Source organism: Petromyzon marinus, chromosome 9 (assembly GCF_048934315.1).
Source record: "Petromyzon marinus isolate PM22_M1 ecotype Great Lakes invasive population chromosome 9, UKy_Petmar_22M1.pri1.0, whole genome shotgun sequence".
Classification (NCBI taxonomy): Eukaryota; Metazoa; Chordata; class Hyperoartia; order Petromyzontiformes; family Petromyzontidae; genus Petromyzon; species Petromyzon marinus.
Genome location: NC_133675.1, coordinates 970,537 through 980,427, shown reverse-complemented (window position 1 = coordinate 980,427; position 9,891 = coordinate 970,537).

Here is a 9,891-nt window from a genome sequence, read left to right as displayed (position 1 = left end):
ATCTCCCTGTCTCTCTTCTGTAGCTACTACACACACAGTCACCTCCCTGTCCCTCTTCTGTAGCTACTACACACACAGTCACCTCCCTGTCTCTCTTCTATAGCTACTACACACACAGTCACCTCACTGTCTCTCTTCTGTAGCTACTACACACACAGTCACCTCCCTGTCTCTCTTCTGTAGCTACTACATACACAGTCACCTTCCTGTCTCTCTTCTGTAGCTACTACACACACAGTCACCTCCCTGTCTCTCTTCTGTAGCTACTACACACACAGTCACCTCCCTGTCTCTCTTCTATAGCTACTATACACAGTCACCTCCTTGTCTCTCTTCTATAGCTACTACACACACAGTCACCTCCCTGTCTCTCTTCTGTAGCTACTACACACACAGTCACCTCCCTGTCTCTCTTCTATAGCTACTACACACACAGTCACCTCCTTGTCTCTCTTCTATAGCTACTACACACACAGTCACCTCCCTGTCTCTCTTCTGTAGCTACTACACACACAGTCACCTCCCTGTCTCTCTTCTATAGCTATTACACACACAGTCACCTCCCTGTCTCTCTTCTGTAGCTACTACACACACAGTCACCTCCCTGTCTCTCTAATCTAGAAAGACAGATGAGAGATGGAGGGAGAGAGAAAGATGGAGAGATGGAGGGAGAGAGACAGAAAGAGAGAGACATAGGGAGAGAGACAGAGGGAAGGACACAGATAAATATCGGGAAAGAGATAGAGGGAGTGACAGAGAGAAAGAGAGACAGGGGAAGAGAGACAGATGGATAAAGATAGAGGGAGAGTCAAGAAGACAGAGGCAGAGTAATTGAGACAAAGAGAAAGACATAGTGAGAGAGGGAGATAGAGGAGAGAGAAAGAGAGGATGAGATACAAATGGCGAGATTGAGATAGAGGGAGAGAGACAGAGAGAGACGGAGCTAAAGAGGGAGATAGACAGAGGGGAAGAGACAGAAGGAGAGAAAGAGGGAGAAAGAGAGACATAAGAAGAGAGGCAGATACAGAGGGAGGGAGACGGAGAGACGACACTGGGACATTTCCACGCCATCTCATTTTCCCTCCTTCTCTCGGCGCTCCATCCACTCCGGGTCCCACCGCTGCAGGCTCTCGGGTTACGGGCCATAGCAATGATAATGATGATGTTTATTGAAAGGGTCGTTGCCGGAAACGTCGGATATTCTGTATAAGTATCTGTGCTCCCCACTCCCGTTTGGGCCGCGGTGCAGTGTGGCTGGTGAATGTGGTGAGGTGCTGTTGGTGTGATGAGAGACACGGAGAGACGAGGTCACGGCACGGGACGTGCCCAGCGAGTTCGTGGGTGGCTTACTACGTGGGTGAGTGGCGGGAGGGTGAGTGGGTGGGTGGGTGGATGGAAGGGTGAGTGAGTGAATGGGTGGGTCGATGAGTGAGTGTTTAGGTGAGTAAGTGAGTGGGTGAGTAGGCGAGTGAGTCGGTGGGTGAAGTAGGTAAGTGAGTAGGTGAATGAGAGTGAACATCTCCAAACTGCGATCTTACAGCAGCAGCATCACCTCCCGTCCCCACTACTGCGGGGAGACAAAGGCGGCCTTGCGTAGTACTGGCCACCCACCCCTCCGTGTGCCGTGCCGGCCTTCATATACACTACTCGCGAACAACACTTGCCCCTACAGTCTATTAGAGGCTAGACGGGAGACCTTTGTCTTTGTTTATGACTGTGTGTGTTTATGATTGACTGTTGCGGCTCTGCGGGATATATTTGTCTGTGTGTGTGTCTGTGTGTGTGTCCGGTAAAAACAACCCCCTAACTCCTCGTGGTGCCAGACGGGCAACGCTGTCGTGGGTAGTGCTGTGGGGGGGAGGCCATTTCCCTCATGGCGTTTGTGACCACCACAGCGGCTAAATGGGGGCTCTGGACGGATGCGAGGGGCTGGTAACCCCTCCACCTTCAATTAACTACCACTAAAACTACGACCGAAAAATGTAATCAACAAGCTTGTGACGGAGGACCCGGGGGGACAGGTGTCTTTGACGTCTCCTGGCCAAACACCATTTGGCGGAGCCAGGCGATTGAATCTTTACCCTCGGGGCTCATCCAGAAACAACAAAAAGCCACTACGGATGGCCACGTGGAATGTTCGAACGCTCACTGTGGAGGAGAGGCTGCCACTTCTCTGTCGGGAGCTGGACCGGTACCGCCTGGATCTCTGTGGTATTCAGGAGGTCCGGTGGACCGGCTCTGGCTCCTGCCACCATGAGGGGTGGACAGTCCTATACTCGGGGCAGGAGATTGCCAAACAACAAGGAGTGGCTCTTCTTATGAACAAAATAATGAAGGGAGCGTGGGAACGTGGTGGTGAGGTGTGGGAAGCTGTAAGCCCCAGGCTACTTTGGGCTCGCCTTCCCATCAACTGGAGGCGAGGAGTGGTGGTCGTGGTTATTTATGCCCCCACTGAAGACGAACATCCGTGGAGGGATGCAGGCAAGGCTGATGAGTCATGCCTTCTATGAACTACTGTCACAGGTGCTAGCTAAAGTGGCCCCTCGGGATAGAGTCATCTTGTTGGGAGACTTTAATGCCCGAGTGGGTCATGATGCTGGCACCTAGTCTGGAATGATTGGAAGGCATGGGCCAGATCAGCTCAATAACAACGGTAGGAGGCTGCTAGATTTTTGTGCAGCCCATGGGCTTGTAATTACCAACACGCTGTTCCGGCATCGGCGCATCCATACAACATCATGGATGCATGCCGGGTCCAAGCAAGAACATCTGCTGGACTACATAGTGACGGACCAGTGGATGCGAGCCCATGTCCTTGACACCAGGACCTACCGTGGAGCTGATCTGCCTCTGACCATCGACTAGTCATCTGTAAGATGCGCCTGCCATTCTTCCACTCCGGTGGTGGGTGTACACCCAGGACCCCATTCAAACCTAAGGTGGCCTGGTCTCAGCTTGCTGATGAAAGTTGCAAGCGAGAATTTCATCATCGCTTGCGGCTGGGGTTGGCATCGTTCCCCACTCCTCCAGATGTCGAGGGGAAATGGGCGAGGTTTAGGACTGTGACTCGGGAAGCTGTAATGGCTGCTTTGGGTACGCGGTGCAGACCTCCCCAGAGACCCTGGCTGACACAGGAAGTGTTCAAGCTGGCTGAAAAAAAGCGACAGGCCCACTCTCATCGGCTACAGCATTCCATGTCGGAGAATGAGGAGGCTTACCGCAGCCTTCGCTCGGAGGTTCGGAAAACCATGAGGCGCTGTAAGCATGGGTGGTGGTCGTGGGTTGCTGAGGAGATGGATCACAAATCCCTATTTAATTCCATCAAAAAAGTAACCTGCAGCACCACACCTATTGCTATTACTAGGGAAAAAACGGTGATCCAATCTCCGACCCCCAGGAATAGATTTGCAGATGTGCTGAGCATTTCTGTGAAGTCCTGGGGCATGGGAAATCCCTCCACATGGAAAACATCGTGGGACAAAGTGGGGATGACCCTGCTAAGGCTACAGTGCCTCAAATATTGGAAGAGGAAGTCACCCGCTGTGAGTTGCTACCTGAGGTGCCATCTGGTGAGGAAGTACTGAAGGCGATCCAGAGTCTGAGACTAGGAAAGGCACCGGGCAAAGGTTATCTCCCAAGCGAAATGCTGAGGGAGGGTGGCGTTTGTGCAGAGACTGCCCTATATGACATCATAACAACAGTCTGGACCACTGGATGGGTTCCGCAGGACTGGAAGGATGCCCTGGTGGTCCCCATCTGTAAGAAGGGAGACCGCACAGACTGTAACGACAGGGTCATCTCACTCCTCAGTGTGCCGGGAAAGGTTCTGGCAAGGATTATTCAACACCGCCTTGCCAGGCATGCTGAGAAGAGGCTTGCAGAGCCCCAATGTGGTTTCAGGGAAGGGCGGTCCTGCACAGATGCAATGTAGGGAATTCTAACAAGACCTACATCTCTACTTTATTGACCTGGTCAAGGCCTATGCTACCATGAGTAGGCCTGGGCTCTAGGTTGTTCTTCGTGCTTTCGGTGCCCCTGACCCGCTGCTCACGATCATTAAGGACCTTCATGATGGTGAGCGGGCCTGGAAAAAAACTACATGGCTGGTACTCGGAGCCATTCTCTGTTCACCTTGGAGTGCGACAGGGATGTTCTCTGGCTCCAACATTATTTAACATCTATTTCGACCACGTAGTTCGTGAAGCCTTCAGTAGCTGTACCGGAGGAATTTCCATCTGGTACAGATACAGTGGGAGGCTGATCGATGCCCGGGTGCGGTCAAAGGATGGCTCCCTATTGGTCAACCACGTTATGTTTGCCGATGACCTGGTAATTGCGGCTCACTCAGAGGAGGAGTTGGAGGCGCTGCTGCTGAGACTGCAGTGTGCGACTAAGAGGTGGGGCCTTACCATCAGCCCCACCAAAACGAAGCACCTGTTTGGGTATTTTGTACCATTGGGCACTCCACCCCCACAACTCTCAATCAGTGATGGGGCAGTTGTGGAGAGAGTGAAGAGTTTCCCATATCTGGGTAGTCTGCTCATGACCGGCTTCGGTTGAACAGCAAAGGTCTCACTCCAAATCAGTCGAGCGGCAATATCTTTTCATCGGTTGCGTAACGCTGTGTGGAAGCTACCTGGTCTTTCGCTCCGCAAGAAGCTTCGGGTCTTCTTGGCCACAGTCATTCCCTCCCTTCTCTATGCTTGCGAAACGTGGACCCCCTAATGGAACATCTTCGCCGGTTAGAAACATTTAGGCTGGCCTGCCTACGATCAATCCTGGGTTTAACCAGGCTGGATTGTGTGAGCTCACAAATCCTCGAAAGATCTGGACAAAGTCCCATTGGTGAGCTTCTCCGGCAGGCAAGGCTGCGTTGGCTGGGCCATGTAGCCCGCATGCCCAATCACCGCATGCCCAAACAGCTTTTGTTCGGCCGGATCGAGGGGACTAAATGGGTGCGGCACGGGCTAGAGAAGAGATGGAGTGATGTGGTACAGGAGCATGTGGAGCTGAGTGGTATTGCCTATGACTGGTACCAGCGGTGTCAAGATCGGCCTCTGTGGAGGAGGCTCGTGAAGGGCGCTACTGGGCAGTTGGAGGCAGTCGCCCTCCAACAACAACGGAGGGCGGAGGAGCGACGCTCTCAACAACGAGCAGAGTGCCGGGTGGCTAAAGCAAAGCAAGTTGGTACAGTAGGGGGCACAGGTGGTGCATCAGCCAGTCATCTTAGTCAGTCGACCCGTGGCACCTGGGTCTGCCCCGTGACCCCCTGCAAGCGGGAATTCTACACTTCACGTGGCCTCAAGGTGCATATAGCCTGGCATAAGCGTTACCGCCACTTAGTGGCGAATGGCGGTTGTTGTTTTGTGTGTATGGCGAGCGGTAGTGTAGCGGTTAGCGCGTTGCGCTACAAACCTGGCGACCCGGGTTCGATTCCTACTCACGGCCAACATCAGTGAAGATTAGCTGAACCTTGTCCTGGGCCTACCTTAGTACCTTATGAGGTGTGCAAACATCGCCACTGGGGAGACAAAGGCGGCCGGGCGTGGTGTTGGCCACCCCCTCGTATACCGTACCGGCCTTCATAGGTGCTCACTAGCAGCGTCTGCCACCACAGGCTGTTAAGGCTACACGGCGGTACTTTGTCCTTGTGTGCGTCTGCACCTGCCACTGTGGGGAGTGGTGGAGCAGCGCTTAGTGCAGTTAGTGCACTGCGCTGCACTAAGAACCCCCCTCCTCCCCTAGGTCCACTCAGTCTCAAATAAGTACCTAGTGTGATGTATATTAAACGTCAGCAATGGGGAGGCAAAGGCAGCCGGGCAGGGGTGCGGGGTTTCAACCATACCACCCCCTCGGCCTTCATATGAGCTGCTGCTGCTACTGACAGCACTTGCACCTGCAGCCCTGTGTGGGCTACCTGCGGGAGCTTTGTCTGATGGCCATGGCTGCAGCAGTCGCCCTCCACCCCCCGTGGGGCCATGTGCGGGCGACCTCAGTGGTATAAATCGCACGGCGGCAGGCAGAAGTCACCACGTGGCTACACTTTGTCCCACGTATCTCAGAGCTAAAGGTGCGGCCCTGCAATTGGCAGTTTGGCGATGGTGGTGCTGCTGATGGTGCTGATGGTGGTGGTGCTGATGGTAGTGGTGCTGATGGTGGTGGTGCTGATAGTGGTGCTGATGATGACAATAGTGCTTATAATGATTACGGTGATGATGATGGTGCTGCTGATGATGGTGGCGCTGGTGGTGGTGCTGATATTGATGATACTACCTTTTCAAGCGCCGCTGCCTGAGTCTTGCTCAGTTTCGGCTCTGTGGAGCTCATCTCCACTCCTGAGGTGCTGGGGTGGATCGAGAGGTGGGAGGGGGGATGGGGTGGGGGTTGGGAGGGTAGAGGGGAGGATGGAGGGACTCGAGGGAAGGGGTTATAGTGTCAGACGGGGAGCGGCGGCGCTCACAGCCATCATCACCAACACCGGTCCTGAACCCTCCCAATAGATCTCAGTTCAGTTAATGTATTTGGTAGAGCCCTGTGAGCCATGCTGCTCTTGAATCGGGTGCAACCGCAACAAACAAAAATATGAACAAGAAACATCTTAAAGTGACTACGCGCAACAGAAAATCCAGGAAAAAACAGCAAAGTCTTCTAGAAAAAACACCGTATATCAATGCTCTGTGCAAAATCCCATTGGGATGAAAGTCAAACAATAACAACCATAAGACAATTTACATGACAGTTGTCAGTCTCTGTACTACAACAAATAAATATGGCTAAACCAAAACGTTTTCGAAATCACCAAAATAAAGCTATAAAAAACAACGTAACAGTGATCATAGGAACTGTGATTCACATTTAACAATAAACGATATACATAACATGCACGACCAAACTTTGCAGCCATAGCTGGCAGCATGAGTCACTCCATAGCAGCAGGGGTATCAGTAGCAGTATCAAACCTTTTAAATGCACCTTTAAAGATCAGCACACTATAATCAAAACTCTAGATCATCTGCTCGGCCTGAAACAAGTACCGACCTGGTGTCCGTGTGTAATAAATATCGCGACTGGGGGTGGTAAAGGTGGCCGGGCTGGGGTGGGGTGCCTGCCCTGACGGACTTTATAGGCGCAACTCGATAACAGTACTTTTTTTGTCTATTTGAGGCTACACGGGGGAACTTTATCTTTGTTTATGACTTCGTGTGTTCACGAGTGAGTGTGTGTGTGGGTGCTGTGTGTGTCATTATGATTGACTGTAGGCGCTTGTGTGGGTAAGTGTGTGGAGTGATCGTGAAGCGGTGAGCGCCCTACACTATGAACCTGGCGACCCGAGGGCGATTCCCGCTCACGGCCAACACCAGTGACGATTATCTGAACCGGTCATGGGCCTCCCCTAGGTCGACTCAGCCTAAAATGAGTACCTGGTGCGGTGTGTAAACATCGCCACTAGGAAGACAAATGAGGTCGGGGGTGGTGCTGGCCACCCATCTCCTCACGTACCCCGCTGACCTCCATAAATGGTCGCTAACTTTGTTAAAGCTATATAGGGGATCTTTGTCCTGATGTTTACGTGTGTATGTGCGTGAGTACTCACCAGGGCAGAGGGAACTTGACTTCCCCGAGAGCTTCTAGGCAACGAGCACCAAAGATACTTTAATCCTCACCAACCTCCGACTCACTCGTTCAGCCTCCCACTCACTCGTTCAGCCTCCAACTCACCCTCCCACTCACTCGTTCAGCCTCCCACTCACTCCTTCACCCTCCCATTCACTCCTTCACCAAACCACTTACTCGTTCACCCTCCCACTCACCCTCCCACTCACACGTTCACCTCCCACTAACCCTCCCACTCACCCTCCCACTCATTCACCTACCCACCCACTCATCCTCCCACCCACTCACCCACCCACTTACCCTCCCACTCACCCTTCCATCCATTCGTTCCCCAACCCACTCACTCGTTCACCCTCCCACTCACCCTCCTACTCACTCGTCCACCCACCCACCCACTCACTCGTTCATCCACCCACTCACCCTCCTACTCACTCGTTCACCCTCCCACACACTCGTTCACCCTCCCATTTACTCATTCGTACACCATCCAACTCACTCGATCACGAATCCACTCACTCACCCTCCCACTCATTCGTTCACCCTCCCACACACTCGTTCACCCAAACACTCACCCTCCCACTCACACGTTCACCCACCCACTCACCCTTCAAAGCACTTGTTCACCCTCCCACACCATCCCACTCACTCGTTCACCCACCCACTTACTAGTTCACTCACCCACTCACCCTCCCAATTACCCTCCCACTCATTAACCTAGCCACCCACTCACCCTCCCACCCACTCACCCTCCCACTCACTCGTTCACCCTCCCACTCACCCCCCCACTCACCTTCCCACTCACCCGTCCACCCACCCACTCACCCTCCCATTCACTCTATCACCTACACACTCACCTTCCCACTCACTCGTTCACCCACGCACTCACCCTCCCACTCAATCGTTCACCCACCCACTCACCCTCCCACTCACCCTCCTACTCACTCGTTCACCCACACACTCACCCTCCCACTCACTCGTTCACCCACCCACTCACCCTCCCATTCACCCTTCCATCCATTCGTTCCCAAACCCACTCACTCGTTCACCGTCCCACTCACCCTCCTACTCACTCGTTCACCCTCCCATTTACTCACTCGTACACCATCCAACTCACTCACCCTCCCACTCACTCGGTCACCCTCCCACACACTCGTTCAGCCAAACACTCACCCTCCAAATCACTCGTTCACCCTCCCACACCGTCCCACTCACTCGTTCAACCACCCACTTACTAGTTCACCCTCCCACTCACCCTCCCACCCACACGTTCACCTCCCACTCACCTTCGCACTCACCCTCCCACTCACTCGTTCACTCTCCCACTCACGCTCCCACTCAACTTTCAACTCGTTCATTCACCCACCCACCAACTCACCCTCCCAATCATCCTCCCACCCACTCACCCTACCTCTCACTCGTTCACCTCCCACTCACCCTCCAACTCACCCTCCCACTCACCCTCCCACTCACTCGTTCACCCACCCACTCACCCTCCAACTCACTAGTTCACTCACCCTCCTACTCACTCGTCCACCCACCCACCCACTCACTCGTTCACCCTCCCACACACTCGTTCACATCCCACTCACCCTCCCACTCACCCTCCCACTCACTCGTTCACTCTCCCACTCACGCTCCCACTCACCTTCCAACTCGCTCATTCACCCACCCACCCACCAACTCACCCTCTCAATCATCCTCCCACCCACTCACCCTCGCACTCACTCGTTCACCCACCCACTCACCTTCCCACTCACCTTCCCACTCACCCGTCCACCCACCCACCCACTGACTCGTTCACCCACCTACTCACCCTCCTATTCACTCGTTCACCCTCCCACACACTCGTTCACCCTCCCATTTACTCACTCGTACACCATCCAACTCACTCGTTCACGAATCCACTCACTCACCCTCCAAATCACTCGTTCACCTCCCACTCACCCTCCGACTCACCCACCCACTCACTCGTTCACCCTCCCAAACCCACCTACTCACTCGTACACCATGCAACTCACTCGTGCACGAATCCACTCACTCACCCTCCCACTCACTCGTTCACCCTCCCACACACTCGTTCAGCCAAACCCTCACCTCCAAATCACTCGTTCACCCTTCCACACCGTCCCACTTACTAGTTCACCCACCCACTCACCCTCCCACTCACCCAACCACTCACTCGTTCACTCTCCCACTCACGCTCCCACTCACCTTCCAACTCGCTCATTCACCCACCCACCAACTCACCCTCCCAATCATGCTCCCACCCACTCACCC